The sequence below is a fragment of the Sarcophilus harrisii genome, chromosome 5 (assembly GCF_902635505.1).
Source record: "Sarcophilus harrisii chromosome 5, mSarHar1.11, whole genome shotgun sequence".
NCBI classification, from domain to species: Eukaryota; Metazoa; Chordata; class Mammalia; order Dasyuromorphia; family Dasyuridae; genus Sarcophilus; species Sarcophilus harrisii.
Window position 1 is genome coordinate 15,149,681 of NC_045430.1, and position 18,057 is coordinate 15,167,737.

Genomic DNA, 18,057 nt, shown 5'->3' on the forward strand with positions numbered 1-18,057 from the left:
CTAATTTATAAAAAATCAAGCCATTCTCTAATTGAAAAATGGTCAAAGGATATGAACAGACAATTCTCAGATGAAGAAATTGAAACTATTTCTAGTCATATGAAAAGATGCTCCAAGTCATTATTAATCAGAGAAATGCAAATTAAGACAACTCTAAGATACCACTACACACCTGTCAGATTGGCTAAGATGACAGGAAAAAATAATGATGATTGTTGGAGGGGATGTGGGAAAACTGGGACATTGATTCATTGTTGGTGGAGTTGTGAACGAATCCAACCATTTTGGAGAGTAGTTTGGAACTATGCTCAAAAAGTTATCAAACTGTGCATACCCTTTGATCCAGCAGTGTTACTACTGGGATTATATCCCAAAGAGATTATAAAGAAGGGAAAGGGACCTGTATGTGCACGAATGTTTGTGGCAGCCCTTTTTGTAGTGGCTAGAAACTGGAAACTGAATGGATGTCCATCAGTTGGAGAATGGCTGAATAAATTGTGGTATATGAAAATTATGGAATATTACTGTTCTGTAAGAAATGACCAACAGGATGATTTCAGAAAGGCCTGGAGAGACTTACACGAACTGATGCTGAGTGAAATGAGCAGGACCAGGAGATCATTATATACTTCAACAACAATACTAGATGATGACCAGTTCTGATGGATCAGGCCATCCTCAGCAACGAGATCAACCAAATCATTTCTAATGGAGCAGTAATGAACTGAACTAGCTATACCCAGAAAAAGAACTCTGGGAGATGACTAAAAACCATTACATTGAATTCCCAATCCCTATATTTATGCACACCTGCATTTTTGATTTCCTTCACAAGCTAATTGTACAATATTTCAGAGTCTGATTCTTTTTGTACAGCAAAATAACGTTTTGGTCATGTATACTTATTGTGTATCTAATTTATATTTTAATATATTTAACATCTACTGGTCATCCTGCCATCTAGGGGAGGGGGTGGGGGTAAGAGGTGAAAAATTGGAACAAGAGGTTTGGCAATTGTTAATGCTGTAAAGTTACCCATGTATATATCCTGTAAATAAAAGGCTATTAAATAAAAAAAGAAAAAAAAAAGAATCTAAGAAAAAAGACTGAAATTTGAGAACAACTAAAAAAAAAAAAAAAAAAAAAAAAACAAATGAACCATGTCTAAATTTTAGATCAGCCTGCTTAGGAAAAACGACTTTGATGATTTCAGAATGCATTTAACCCAAGTATGCCCTTGATCATAGCATCTCCTCAACAGTATCCTCTGTATCAAGAGAACATTGTACACAGTAACAACAAAATTATGTGATGATCAACTGTGATAGACTAGGCTCTTTTCAACAATGAAGTGACTCAGGCCAATTCCAATAGATTTGTGATGGAAAGAACCATCTGCATCCAGAGATAGGACAATGGGGACTGAATGTGGATCACAACATAATATTTTCACCCTTTTTATTGTCATTGTTTTGCTTTTTTTTTCCTCATTTTTTCCCCTTTGATCTGATTTTTCTCATGCAACATGAAAAATGTAGAAATTTGTTTAGAAGAATTACACAAGTTTAAGCTATATTGGGTTACTTGCCATCTAGGGGAGGAAGCTGGGGGAAAGGAAGAAAGAAAATTTTGTAACACAAGGTTTTGGGTTTTTTTTTTTTTTTACAAGGGTGAATGTTGAAAACTATCTTTGCAAGTATTTTGAAAATAAAAAGCTGTTATTAAAAAATGAACATAGAAAAACTACCTTTACATGTATTGGGGAAAATAAAGTACCATTGAGAAAATAAAGATAAATTACTCTAGCACAACAGTGATTAATACAATTTAGGAATTTGACTATAATATTCCTGAGAGTTTTAATTTTGGGATCTCTTTCAAGAGAAAAGTATCTTTGCATGTATTTTGAAAAATTAAAAGCTATTATTATACAAAAATGAATGTACATATAGCCTAATAAATTAAATAATATAAAACAAAATATAAAGATACTATATATATATATATATATACATATATATGTGTGTGTGTATATCTATAGATATAGATATAATATGTTCTGTCACCTCAGCAATACTCATGATACAAGCTTCGTATCCATGCTGTAATAGCTATATCATGGGATCCCATTCAAAAGTTGGAAAGGTGAGCCTCAGAGACCATCTAGTTCCACCCCTTTCTTTTTACAGTTGAAGAAGTTGAGGTCCAGAGAGAGGAAATCATTTCCCCAAGATTTCACAGAGAATGAGGACAGAGCTGCAATTTGCTCTTGGCTCTTGTGACGCCAAATTCAGGACTATTCCCATTATACCCCACTGTTCCCAAACCATCTGCTGCTCTCCATCCAATGAGTTATAGGAGATGCTATTCCACCATCAAGCCAAAATGGAGCCTGGAGAAATCCCAGCTCTAGTACAATTAGGGAGTAGAAATGCACCTTGATAGTGTTAACTATCATTTGTCATGGGGACAGCAGCCACATTCCCCTGAACAACAGCCGATCTTCTCATTAATCTAATCTCTGTGTCAGTGTGTTCTCATTAAAAGCACTGGGTTGATAATTCTGAGTTTTCTCATATGAATACCACAGCTGAAATGATGTGGAAAAATGGTAAACAAATTGGTTTCAATGCCAGGAGATCTGGCACTATTATATTTACCAGCTGTATGAATTTCAGCAATTCGATGTTGTTTTTCAAGCAGGGAGGGAACCTAATCATTGCTATGTTTTATTAACATTCCTGTGGCTTCAAGAGGGAGGCTGGACTGCCCAGAGAAAATTCGACATCCATCTTCACCTGCAAAATGGAGATCATACCCTATCTACCTGATAGGTTGCTAGGAGCATTACATGAGACAATGTGTTTTTCTTTTTGCAACTAAAGAAAATGCTGTTCCAAATGTAAGCTTTTTTTTTAATTCATTGGTAACTTGGTGAGTGATTCCCTTTACCAAGGCAGATCGGCACCCACTCTGCAACTCAAGTCTTAGAAGCTGCGTGGGGGGACACTAAGGAGATGAAGTAACTGACCCAGATACAGCCAAGATGTAACCAGGTCTTCCTAATTCCATGGCCAGCTCTCTACTACCCCATAGGACCTCTCATTTCTTTTTATAAATATATAATAATTAAAATATTTCAACATTATTTTAACAACTTGAGAGAAGAGCCCAATAGAAATTCATATTGACTATTACCAGCCAAAGCCCAGACTCATATCCTATTAGACCTGCAAGCTGAAGCCTTCCAGATCATCTGCTCACCTTGAAATTGCCACCATGACAATCCAGCCTACAGTTCTACAAAACACTTGCTCCAGCTTTTTTGGTAATGCAAAGCTAATTATGACATTTCCCTACCCCACAACCAACATTGCCCTCTTGCCCATAGAATAACGTATTGACTCCTTAAGCTCCCAGAACTTCAGAACTGTGAGAATCACAAAAGGTTTTTTATAAGAATCCAATAAAAGAACTAGAGATGTTTATCCAGGAAGAAATTAAGAGTGGAAGTGGGTACTGACTAGCTGTCTTTCAGTATCTGAAGAGCATTCATAGGGAATAGGATTAAATCAGTAATTCTTCATGTGGGGTCCATAAAATTCTATTTTTTAAAATATGTTGACTACTATATTTCACCATAATTGGCTTTCTTTGTGATCCTATATGCTTTATTTTATGTATTTAAAAACATAATTCCGAGAAGGGATCCTTAGATTTCATCAGACTGACTGTCCAAGGGGTCCAGAACATAAGAAAGGTTGAGAACTGGAGTAGATCTGTTCTGACTGCCCTGGAAGACAGAATTAGGAGCTAAAGTAGTTGGGAGCTCATAGGTTTAGAGAGCACTTTATACACAATTTCATTTTAACCTCATAATAGCTGTAGGAGGTAAGTGTTTTTATTTTTCCCATTTTACAGATAAAGATACTAAGGTTTATAGAATTTATTCAGTGGTGAATTCAGGATGACATAGTTCTTAAGTATCTGAGGCAGGATTCTAACCCAATTTTTCCTGATTCTGACGCCACATTCAGGGTTCTACCCATATGGCAACAACAAATAGAAATTTCAGAGGAACAGATTTTAATTCAATCTAAGAAATAGTTCCTAAATCCATAGAAATGGAATTGGCTGCTTTGGGAAACAGTGGGTTTCCTCCATGGAGATCTTCAAGCCAAGGGCTGAATAATTATTGTGGAGAGGATCCTCAGTCACATAAGAGATAAATTAGATAGTCCCTTTCAAGACCTAAGCTTGCATGATTCCAAGGTAGCACAATGGACAAATTCAGGAGTAGTAACTCCGACATGAGTTGGGATGGAGGGATATAGAGACTTTGAAATTATATCTGATTATAAATCTCTTCTACAGCTGGGAAACCCAATACCTCTCAAAACAATCCGCACTGCCCCCTGGATACCCCTAAAGAATCTATAAAACCTTTCTCCATATTAAATTCAGAGCTGAATTTACCCATCATTTCCCATTCTGAGTCAGCCTTCTTAGAGCTTATGGCAATACCCAAATGAGCTTTTCAGACACTGTACTTCACCCAGGTCTTGGTACAATTCACACCATGCTTAGGAAATGTCCTTATTCAAGCAATACTGATTACTCAGTTGAATGAGCAAAATGCACCCATTCATTTTGAGTGAACACCAACCAAAACATATATTTTAAAGTAGTGTTCTCTAAACACAAAGGAGACACTTTGCCAAACTCCCAGGAATAAGAGGCTTTCCATTTCGGTAATTGGGTAATCTGTGGGAGGTAAGACAGAGGTATTAGCAGCCTTTGTGTGAGAGACTGAGATGTAGATATAATAGAAATGATAAGATACTTTCTTAGATTCTATTTCTTGCTACATTGACTTTTGCATTTATTGTCTAATATGATAATTGAATGATCACGTATTCCCAACCATGCCATTTTCATCCCTTAGAATCCTATCCATCCTTCAAGACAAGAAAGAAATGGCACGTGGAAGCCTTTCCTACCTCCCCCCAATTGCAAATGATTTCTCCCTGTTCAGAATACCTGCAGTACTTTATTCAATCCAGATGGCAACACTTACTGCCTCGTACCATATTGTTGTGGTCACTTCATAGTGTCACAGACTAGAGAATCAGAATGCATCCTATTGGTCCTCTACTTCAACTTATATACAAAAGGGATGAACATCCACCATAAGATAACCAAACAATATTTGTCCAATCTCCTTATAAGAAATGGAGCCCACCACCTCCAAAGCCCCCCCATTTCACTTTTAGACACCTCCTATCATTAGTTTTTCTTGACATTACGCCTACATCTGTATCTTTACAATTTGTAAAGAGACTATGATAATTATGTATATTCATATTTCCTCTGCATTAGAGTGTGAACTTGTAGAGGGCAGCAATTATTTTATTCATTTTTATCCCCAACAGACTCCAACCAAAGTCCTTGTAGATAATTAGTAAATGTTTACTTAGTGACCGAACTATAAACAAATTTAAGAAGATATTTAAATCAGACCCTCTTCATTATGGGTCTTCAAAACATATTGTAGGTGTGGATCAACATCTACTCAAACACTCAGCTTGTGAGCCCCCACCAATGTGTTTCTTTTTTACCAGTCACATTAGTGCAAAATTAAAGACATTTAATTAAGCAACATATAAAAATAAATGAACAGAAAGATTTTTCTCATACACAAAGGGCTATTCTCTCTCACATCACTGGGACAGGGAAGGGGAGGGGAATTACAGGGGACATCTAAGAAGGTGCATACACACAGAAAACATGCATATGTGACTAGGGCAGTCCTCCCCTACTTGACTTAGAGCTGCTGATGTTCTTCAGGGTAGTAGTCATGGAGTAAACTTCACAGCACTAGTAAGCTGGCGACCTCTGCTGCTCTGTTCACTGAACTGCACCGTCACAGTCAATTAGGTTTCTCTGCTGTGACTGCTGATGCTGCTTCTGGGGCTTCTGTCCTTTCCTTACATCTGCTGGCTTTTATCTGGGGTTCAGCTTCTTTCCCCTTGGGAGAAGGGTCTCTTGCTTCAGCAGCTCATGGTTTCAGAGGTTATTTAATTATTTTGTGTTACAGACCCTGCACCAGTACCCAATTTACTTGTCTAAGCCATGTGAGCAATTCTCACAAAATTCTTTTTAATTCCCACTATATCCCTAGTCCAAGCAAACCATTCCCCAGGAATCACTTAGCTAAACTACAAAGCTAAGTGTGTATTTTCACACACACACACACACACACACACACACACACACACACACTTTTACGCTAAAAAAAATTAATGCTTCTCTCTTTCTCTACTATAAAATACAATTATATGATCCATGGGGCAGCAAAGGGACAGGAAAATGAATTCATCTGGTTACTAACCAGACTCCATACTGTCCTTCTGTCTCATATTGATAATCACTCATTCAGTTACTAAGTGAATGAGTCTTGACATTTTCTTTATTTCAAATCATTTGGGTTTCAACAGTCATTGGGGTGGGGCAGGGTTACAGTTCCTGGAACTGGTTCTGAATGTTTACTTAGATAAGTGTAGTTAGGTTATTCTTGATGCAAAAGTTTTCCCTCATATTCTAAATTTTGGTCATTTTACAAGATGGGAGACTTTCCAGGCAAATCTGAGTAAAACCATTCCTCTGAGCTACATATTCCTTCTTCTGAGCTACATCTCACTAGGGTTCCCACATATATATATATATATATAGTTATGGTGAGATAGACTAGCATAATGATATCTTTAATTTACAGAGTTTTTAACACTCTTTCAATAAACAATAGCTTTTCTACAAACATTGCCCTTTCCCTTGGCATTCAAGAGTTTCCACTTTTTGACTTCAGCCTATGTTTCTTACCTTACCTCCTGTCTCCTCCCCTTCACAGACTCTGCTCCAGCCAAAAGTGCTTTTTCAAGAACAATATGTGCCCTGTGGTTTTGCACTCCCATGTCTTTGATTCACTGAGTCTTGCATATAGTATGGACTCCATTCAACAAACATTAAGTTCCCACCATGATCAATATGTATTTGTTGAATGAATAGGTAAAACAAAATGTTAATCCAATTACTTTACAGATTAAGAAACCAAGACAAGTGAAATGAATTGGCCATAGTAATATCTTACTCAGCAGAGCAACTAGGTCTAGAATTCATATCTCCAGAGCCCCATAGTTCAGTGAACCTTCCAGAAAAATGATAATACCAAAATTTCATAGTTTATGGGGAATGGCATATCACTTGTTCTTTATTTAGCCCTAGAATTCTTTGCCAAATAAACCCAAGAACAGAGTTTGAAGACAGGAAATCAACCCTGGGACTGCCTCTAGAGACAAAAGGATAAAACATTAAACCAATTTGGGCAAATATTGCTTATTATCTTGGTATTTTTGCTCACATATGGATTGCAACTGAAGCAGAGTAACTACTACACACACTTCAACCATTGATAAGAAATGTTAGTAGTGGCAAAATAAACTCCCTATTCTGTTTAAGAATAAGTTATTACAGGAAAGTAGCCTTATTCATGGAGAATAGGTTCTAAAGCTCTCTCAAAAAAAGGAAACTAAAAAGATGAAAAGAAAGAAGAAAGGAAGGAAGGAAGGAAGGAAGGAAGGAAGGAAGGAAGGAAGGAAGGAAGGAAGGAAGGAAGGAAGGAAGGAAGGAAAGGAAGGAAGGAAAGGAAAGGAAGAGGGAGGAAGGAAGAAAAAAAGAAAGAAAGAAAAAGGAAAAAAGGAAGGAAGGAAGGGTGGGAGGGAGGGAAGAAGGAGGACACTAACAAGTTCCCAACCCAAGATGCTGCCAACAGTTGGCCAAATTGTGGTTCCCTCTTCCTCCCTTTAGTCCTTGGCAGTCTTTCTGAAGAGTGAAGAGTCTCTATTTATAGTGAGTAGAAGCTGTTGAAGTCATTGATACAGGACTGGACTCCCAGTCAAGAACACAAGTTCCAAGGATCCTGACCCAGACAAGACCTTGAAAGTCATCTTGCTCAAGGCTTTAGGGATAGGACTTAGGACTTCCTATATGGAACACCTGGAAGAGAAGTGTATGTACTATGTAAGTGGGTCAGTACCCATCCCTGAAGCCTCTAGCCTCAGAGAGTTGCCTAGAGAATAGAGAGAATTTGGGGTCACTCGTTTGTGACTTGTGTGACTTGCTGAGAGGCTCAGTCAGCACGTGTCTACTGCCCTGTCGCCTGTCCTTTTGTTCAAATTACTTATGTTAGAGATGTCATCAAAGGAATCAAGGGCCTTAGCAAGCTCATACAGGTGTCAAGTGCATTCATTCATTCATTTATTCATTCAACACATCTTTACTAAATGCTAAGCAAGGTACAGATACAGGATTTGAACCCTGATCCTTAATTTCAAATTCAGCAAGCTAATTTACACTATGTCATACCAAAGCAAATGGCAGTTGAATTAATGACCTTCTTAAGGTTCACATGGAAAATTCAAAACTTCAAAGCCACAGCCTTTCCTTTATGTATTGAAAATCATAGTGCTTATGAAAGGAAGGATCTAGAAAGTCATCAGATTGAAGAAATACAGATGTTCCCAACATAAAATGTAGCTGTATCCCTATCTTTGATTTCCACATCTGGTAAGCTGCCTCTGGGGATCTTAAAGGGGAGCAATAGAAAAATGTAATTCCTTCTCATTTACAAATGAAGGAATAAGGGTAGTAGGAATTGTAGTCGAGCCAAGAAAAAAGCAGAGACCTTCTTTTCCAATTTTAATACACTAGCTCAAAGCAACTTGAGATTACTTCTTGCCAAAAATTCTACTGCAGGACATTTTCAAGCCAACTTACTGAATAAAAATACTAGATAAAAAATTTATAACACAGCCAACTGATATGTCCCCCATTTCTTCCTGACTAGAACGTTACTATTTTATTGTTAGGTTTTTATAAGCTATTGGAATACTATTGGAATACACACAGAGACCAATAAATACATACAAATATATTCATAGGTGCAGAGATTTTAAGCTGTAAAGGACCTTAAAAATCACATAAAATCCAAATGGAATCATGAACAGAGATCAGGTGATGTTCCCAAAGTCATATAGGCAGTAAGTGGCAGAGTCAGGATTTGAATCCATGATCTCTGATTCCAAATCAGTGCTTTCCCCTATCCCCATCAACATCCCTGAACTAACTAAAGCATTTTTAAAGGGAAGAACGATGGCAGTTGATCCTACTTTTCTCATATCCAACTTTCCTAAGTCCAGGGCAATTTTGCTCAAGCTTAAAGACATTTTTTTGAAAACCATATCCTTTAAAGGCTCAGCTTAGATCCCACCTCCTCCATGAAGCCTTCCCAACCCCCTTTTGCTCACCCTCTACCCTACCAATTTCATTTTTCATCCTATTTCTCATGTGCTATATTCTTCCTTTATACTTATTACCTAACTTTATCATAGCTCTATTTGTCTCATTTCTGCATATAAGGAATAAGCTTTTGCAGGCAGAGGCTAACAAATTTTTTCTTTGTCTAAGGGTTGGGGTTTCTATCTTTACTCCAATTAATGTAAACACAAAAACCCCAGATCAATTCACTGAATCATCAAAGTTGTGAACAAGGTATGAGCAAATATTTCATTAATTTGGAAGAATGATGCTTTGACTATTAGATACAACTCATTCTCTCTTTCTCTTTCTCTTCTCTCACTGTCTCTCTCTCATATACACATGTGTGCACACACGCAAACACTTGTACCCCTTGTAATTAGGTAAATCACATCACCTCTGAGCTCATGTTTAACACAGAAAGTCAATTTGCAATGCTGCAGTCCAGCAGCAGGTAAATCAAGTAATGGACCAAAGTAAGGTGAAGGATTAATGAGAGAAATGCCTTGGAGAAAGGGAAGAATCAAGTTTTTCTCCCTTCCTTACTCATGGGACTTGTGAACTTCCAAATGTACTAAAGTCTGGAGTCCCTTATTAGTAGCAATGTCTTTCAAGCAGAAATGCCTGATGGCAGAATCTGTATCAAGAACTAAAAGATATACTAAAGCCAGGTACAGAGGAATACCTAAGGGGAAATTTATGAGGATTCCAGAAGGGAGAAAAGGATTTCCAGTAATAAGGAGTGAGTTTGTTATTTGGTCACATATGTTGAGTTTAAAACTCTTAGGCTCATAGATCTGAACTTTGCACTGAGAGTGCACCTATGGATTTGGTATAGAACATTTGGGCTTTAATCTCAGTGATCCAGCTCACAATCTCCTTTGATCGAGTGAGATGATTTTGTAAGAGCTAACCTTATATAAAATAAACTATATAGCTTACTAACCCATATTAGCTTAGTAAATATTCTTAATAAAAACTAATTAACTATGGCTGATAAACAGTGGAGAATGCACTGATGGGGGCTCATGAACTCGTATTGGAAACCCCAGCCTCTGAAAATGGTTCCTAGAACCTTGTGGGTGGAGGTATTGTTGGCCTCTGGGGACCTAACCAGCGAGTCCAAGTGTTCATTTGGGGAACTGTGCCCCAGTAATCAACACAATATTTCCCTCAGAAACATCATAGATGGAATTCAGCATTGGAAGAGACCTAATAAACTAGTGGTTTTCAAAGGGTGGTCCAGATAATTCTGGGGGCCCCAAAACCCTTTTAGTAGGTCTACAAATTCAAAATCAGTTTTTATTTCTAATATGGTAAATGTCTACAAATGTAACACACATAAACAAAAACACTTTGGACAGATGCTCAGTAAGTTTTTGTTTGTTTGTTTTTGGCTGAGGCAATTGAGGTTAAGTGACTTGCCTAGGGTCACACAGCTAGGGAGTGTCTGAGGCCAGATTTGAACTCAGGTCCTCCTGACTTCAGGGCTGATGCTCTATCCACTATGACATCTAGCTGTCTCTGCTCAGTAAATTTTGATAGCTTAAAGATACCAAGAATAAAAGTCTGAGAATCACTGTTATAGATCACAGAACTAACCTCATCACTTTACAGATAAAGAAACCCAAGTGGTTCCAGGCTTTAAGTAGCTATCTTGCACATGAGGTTTTTTTAAGAGACATATACATGTCCCCCTTAACCAATCCTGGTGCCTTCTCATAATAAAATTCTTGCGAATTGCCCCCTTGTCACTCCAACATGCTGAGAACAGATCAATTAAGCCCAATTGAACCTTATGAATTGTCTCTCCCACAGGGATGTTTATAAGTACAAGGCTGGGCTGGTTTGTTCCAGGACGATAAAAAGGATGTGGATAAGATGATTAAATGGAAAGGGTAGACGGGCCTATTACTAAATCCTAGAATTATTATTAAATATCGCTATTGAACAGCAGCGGGCAAATATTGGACCAGAAGTCTCAATGGTACAGTTACTTAATGCCCTTGCCTTCACGTGCAGCCCTTATCTCTCCACTCCGCTAGCTGTAAAATGGGGATACCAATCCTGGCACAACTTTGACATTCTAAGGATGAAATGTAATTTGGCTCTGCAAAATTCTGCACAAATGCTGAATAAGACTAATATGCAGTTCTTGAAGAGAACTTTGATTAAAACAAAGAAGCAGAAATGAAAGCAGGTGGGACTTGAGCACTCCTATTAGCCAGCGTCAGCTATTTAGCGGCCACAGCTGCATTGCAGGATGTGTTCATCAGAAGCCGAATTGTCCTGTGCTGCCCCTGGAGCTCCTTGCCCCCTGGTGACCACTGTAGAGCCTGGGTTGACTTTGGCACAGTGAGGAATCAAATACTGAAATGTGAGGTCAGTTGGGGAAAGCAGGACTACAGAGGGGATAGAAGTTTAATCCACCCCACCACCCACCCCCATCTTCATCCCTGCCTGTGACAAGAAAGCTCATTGTGCTGAATACTTGGCACGGAGCACAGGCTGCTTGGTGAATGTGGATTCATTCCAAGCGTTCCCCTCACCCCATCCTGAGCCTGAGGATTTGGAGGCAGCTGCAGGCCTGCTGCTGGCATCTCAAAGGAGTTGGGCAATTGATTTGGGGAGGGGCAGACAGTTGAGAGCAGCCGAGCTGAGGATGGCCCCATCTGAGAACAAAGAATAATGTGAGGTGGCCAAAATCAGCAGGAGGAAGTCAGAGGACCGGAAGCTTTTGTTTCTTGTTTTTGTTTTACAACTTTCACTCAATCAAAGGCATTTGTGAGCTGGATCACTGAGACTCAAACCCAAATGTCCTATATCAAATCCATAGGTCACTTAAATCCAATTCACTTGCAAGTCATCATTCTGAAGTCTTTCATCCTCTTGAGAATGAAGGACAAACAACTATTTTCCTCTATTCTGCCATGCGTGCTACTTCTCAGTCCAAAACCTTCCTTTATTTGATAAGGAAACAAAGGGCACTGAGACTTACCTAAGGTCAAAAATAATAACACCTCATATTTACATAGTATGTCATATAATCTATGGCTGATTTAGTCCAACCCTGAAGAGAAAATGCCCCTTTTAGCATGAGAGTGATCATCCAGCTTTTACATGAAATTCTCTTATTAATGGGAGAACTCTATCCCAGGGCATTCTGCATCTGGACAACTCTACATGTCAGAAAGCTTTTCCTTCCATTTGAATGTAACCCTAGACCCAAAGTCCATTGGTATATAATTCTCCCCTCATTGGTGGAAATCAATGTCATGCCTGAGTGAGGATGGATCAGACTTGATCTCCATCAATGAGGAGAAAAGTCCCATATCAATGGGCTTTGGGACTAGAATTACATAGCTAAAGCCTCTCTTCCCATTCCCCTTACTCCTAGCCTATCCTCTGAAGTCAGTTTTGTAGTATGGAATACAAAGATAAAGATTACACAGTCCCTGACCTCAAGAAACTTATTAGCTATCTGGAGGACACAGATCTACACACAAACATCAAGCAGAGCCCCTAATTCTTCTCACATGTGACAGCCCTCCACATATTTGGAGAATTTGAGTAGTCGGAGAACCTGTGTTTTAAAATGCCAGCTCTGTTGCTGTTTAAACACCAGTGGGACCTCTCCGGATCTAGATCTCTATCGTCTGATTTGCACAATTAAGAATTGGCACTAGTTGACCTCTTATGTCTCTGCCATCTGTAAGCCCATGAGCTCCTGTAACCCCAAATCTATAATCCTAGGGGATGTAGAAGACAACACTTGTGTACCAGTGACAACCCTTCAAAGACTAGAAAAGATACTGGTTTTAAGAGTCAGAAAACACAATCCTTTCCTTATCTTATTTGACCCTCACTATCACCCTGTAAAGTAGGTCTACTAGTATCTTTATCTAAACTAAAGAACCAACATAATTCCATTTTATGAACACTGACTCCACTTTGTTGTTTATCTGTAAATCACTTGATTTCTGGGAATTCCACTCACTTGCTGCTCTCCTCTCTTTCTCTCTCCTCTTCTCTTTCTTTCTCTCTCCCTCTCCCTCCCAATTCAAAGACTCTCTAATCTTTGCTCCAACAAGAAATCAGATTACCTAATCCAATGTCCTGTTTTGTATCCTATTTATTGTTTTCTTTTAATATATTAAAATCTGTGCAAGTTCTTTATTCAAGGTCCTTGTGCCTATTGAGGGACCTTGGTCCCAATTTGTTCTACAATTCTATTCCTTGCAAATAAATTACATAGTTCAAAATTTATTTCCTCAGTTATTCACACACAACAGTGGGGATTGGAAGCTGTTGTTTGTTCTTTGTTCTCTAAGAGAACCATGTCATCAGGGAGGTGATGTCATGACACACAATTGAACTGGATTTAAGTAAGGGGATGTGCAAGATTGCCAACCATTCTCCTCCAGAGTCATCCGGGTCCAGTGGCAAAATATGGATCAGAATGACTAGAGAAAGCCGTAAATGAGGGGATGTGAAACTAGGATTCAATTACTCCTATACATCAAGCATTTATTAAACACTAGAAGCCAGACTTGGAACTATGAAAACAAAAGTATCTCTGCCATCAAAAAAGCTAACATTGTAACAATAGAGAAACACCAATATGAATATATGTATCATATATATATATATATATACATAAACACAGATATAAAATGACATAAAAAGTATAAGGTAATCTTAGACACTAGCATTAAACATTTTTGGTGAGGTTTTTTTCCCTCTGAAATTGAAAGTTTATTATTTCTTGTAGCAAAATAAAATTCCATAAAATAATAAATATATGAATATATACAATGTAAATGCACATTTCTATTCATATGTTTAGCCATTCTTCAGTAGGAGAATACCATCTTAGTTTCTATTTTGTGGCAATTATGAAAAAAAACCGCTTTGTTTTGCCCACATAGGTCCTTTTTCCCTTTTTCTTTCTTTTTCCCCAATTACATTAAAATATTTTTAGGGTTATTTTTTTAACATTCCTTTTTTTACATATTTCCATATGAAATATGTTAGGAGAGAAAAATCAGAACAGAAGGGAAAAACCTTTTGTGAGGTTTTATGAGGCAGCTAGGTGGGCTCAGTAAATTGAGTACTGGATACTAGAGCTCAGATCTGACTTCAGACATGTAACCCTAAACAAGTCATTTAACTGCTCTCTGCCTCAATTTCCTCAACTGTAAAATGTCAATAATGATAGCCCTTACCTGATAGAGCTGTGCAGGTCAAACAAAATAATATTCATACTGAGTGGATGCCCATCAGTTGGAGAATGGCTGAATAAGATGTGATATATGGATGTTATGAAATATTATTTTTCTGCAAGAAACAATTAGCAGGATGATTTCAGAGAGGCCTGGAGAGACTTACATGAACTGATGCTAAATAAAAAGAGCAGAACCACGAGATCATTATGCATGGCAATAACAAGATTATGTGATGATCATTTCTGATGGAAACAGCTCTTTTCAACAATGAGATGATTCAAATATCAAGTGCTTCATATATATACACACAGATGCATATGAGGTGTGCGTGTGTGTGTTTATACTTAACCAAGAAACAAGTCATTTTAATGGGGAAAGTTTGATAAAAATACAACTTCCAATTGACTATATTATAATATATCATATCATAGTTAAAGACCAATTGTTAACAAGTTATATTCACAATCTGTTACTTAGATTCCTTCTTGTGTGTCAGTTGTATGGCTTCATATTTTATTTAAAGAAATGTCAAAATAATCCAAATGTGTTTCAAATTTTTTTATAAAATGTCCAATAATTAGCATTTTCCACAAAGTAAATATATGTATGTGTGTATATATAGATCTATTTCTATTTATTCACACACATATAAATTCATGCATTCGTGTGTTCATATTTGGAGAAATATATAGAAATTAATATTATTTAAATTATGTGGCCTATATTCAAAGATAGCTTACATTTAGACAAATTGCTCATGAATAAATGAAAATTTGTCTGGGAAAAAAAACAAATATCAAGTGCTCATGGGTAGGCCAAGTGAATATAATAAAAATGACAATACTATCTAAATTAATCTACTTATTCAATGCTTTACCAATCAAACTTTCGTGAAATTAATTTACAAATTTAGAAAAGATAATAACAGTTCATCTGGAAGAACAAAAGGTCAAGAATTTCAAGACAATTAATGGAAAAATTCCAAATGAAGGTGACCTAGCTGTACTAGACCATATTACAAAGCAGCAGTCATCAAAATCATTTGATACTGGCTAAGAAATAGATTAGTTGATCAGTGAAGTAGGTTAGATTCACAGGACAAAATAGTCAATGATTATAGTAGTCTAGTGTTTGACAAACCCAAAGACCCCAGCTCTTGAAATAAAAACTCACTATTTGACAAAAACTGCTAGGAAAATTGGAAACTAATAAGGCAGAAAACAGGCTTTGACCCACACTTAAAATAAGGTCGAAATGGGTTCATGATTTAAACATAATATTATAAGCAAATTAGAAGAACAAAGATAGCTTACCTTTCAGATCTGTGCAGAAGGAAGGAATTTGTGGTCAAAGAAGAACTAGCGATCATTATTGAATACAAAATAGATAATTTTGATCATATTAAGTTAAAAAGGTTTTGTACAAACAAAACTAATGCAAACAAGATTAGAAGGGAAGCAATAAACTAGGAAAACATTTTTGCATTCAAAGGTTCTGATAAAGCTCTCTTTTTAAAATATATGACTGACTCAAATGTATAAGAATTCAAGCCATTCTCCAATTGATGAATGGTCAAAGGATATGAACAGACACTTTTCATATAAAGAAATTAAAACCATTTCTAGTCATTCTAAAAGGTGTTCTAAATCACTATTGATCAGAGGAATGCAAACGCTGAGGTGCCACTACACAACTGTCAGGTTGGCTAAAATGACAGGAAAAGATAATTTTGAAAGGGAGGGGAGAAAACTAAGATACTAATACATTGTTGCTGGAGTTGTGAATGGAGCCAGCCATTCTGGAGAGCAATTTGGAACTATGCCTAAAAGGCTATCAAAATGTGCATACTCTGATCTAGCAGTGTTTCTACTGGGCTTATATCCTAAAGAGATTTAAAAGGAGAGAAAAAGATCCTTTATGCAAAAATGTTTGGCAAGAAACTGGAAACTGAATTGATATTCATCAGTTGGAGAATGGCTGAATAAGTTATAGTATATGAATGCTATGAAATATTATTATTCTATAAGAAATGATTGGCAGGATGATTTCAAAGAGGTCTGGAAAGACTTACATGAAGTGATGCTAAATGAAATGAGCAGAACTAGGAGATTATACACAGCAATAAGATTATATAATGATCAATTCTGACGGATGTGACTCTTCAACAATGAGATGATTTAGGCTAGTTCCAATGATCTTGTGATGAAGAGGACTGTGGGAACTGAGTGTGAATCACAACATATTTTCACTCTTTTTGTTGTTTGTGTGCGTTTTGTTTTCTTTCTGATTTTTTTTCCTTTTTGATCTTATTTTTCTTGTGCAAGATAACAATATATACATATATTGGATTTAATATAAAATTGTAACATGCTTAAGACATATTGGATTACTTGCCATCCGGGGTACGAGGGTGGGGGGAGCACAAAGAGGAGAAAATTTGGAACATAAGGTTTTGTAAGGGTCAATGTTAAAAAAATTATACATGCATATATTTTGAAAATAAAAAGCTTTAAGAAATAATATTCATAAATGCCCAGCACATAGTAGGTCCTCAATAAATATTTGTTCTTTTCTCTTTTATTTTTCCTTTTACATCAGTGACCCCTTTGACAAGTCTAATAAAGCCTACAGATCCCCTTTCTCAGAATAATAGTTTTAAATGGATAAAATACCTAGAGTTTTAACAAACTAATTAAAAAAATTTGCTCATAAATATTTTAGAACCAAGATCATATTCTCAAGTTAAAAAATCTGCACTACCAGCCCTGAAGTCAGGAAGACCTGAGTCAAATCTGGCCTCAGACAATTAACACCTCCTGGCTTTGTAATCCTTTGCAAGTCACTTAACACCAATTGCCTTAGCAAAGAAGAGAGAGAGAGAGAGAGAGAGAGAGAGAGAGAGAGAGAGAGAGAGAGAGAGAGAGAGATTATTCCAATTATGGGAGTAGACTGTTACTAATTTATGTAATAAATGATAAAAATCTCTGCTCCGATGTTACCCTAAAACTTTACAAAGTGGGTATCTTATGATACGCTTATATTCAGAGGTAGTATTTTACTCAATTTCATTTATCTGTGTGATATTTTATAGAGAGGGTACCAAAAAATCTTAAAGTAGTTTTAAGCTATTAAAGACTAAAATTGAATTACTATTTTGGAACACCACGCATATTATTTGTTACTTGATGTAGTAGGGAGCATCTAAGTGATGCGGCTGATAGACAACTGAGTCTGGCATCAGGAAGACTCTTCTTCCTGACTTCAAATCTGGTTCCAGACACTTACTAGCATTATAATCTTGGACAAGTTACTTTATCCTGTTTGATTCAGTTCCTTATCAGTAAAAATAACTGGAGAAGGAAATGACAAACCACTCCAGCATCTTTGCTAAGAAAACCTCAAATGAAGTCATGAAGAGTTGGTCATGACTGAAATGACTCAATAACAAAAAAAATAAAAT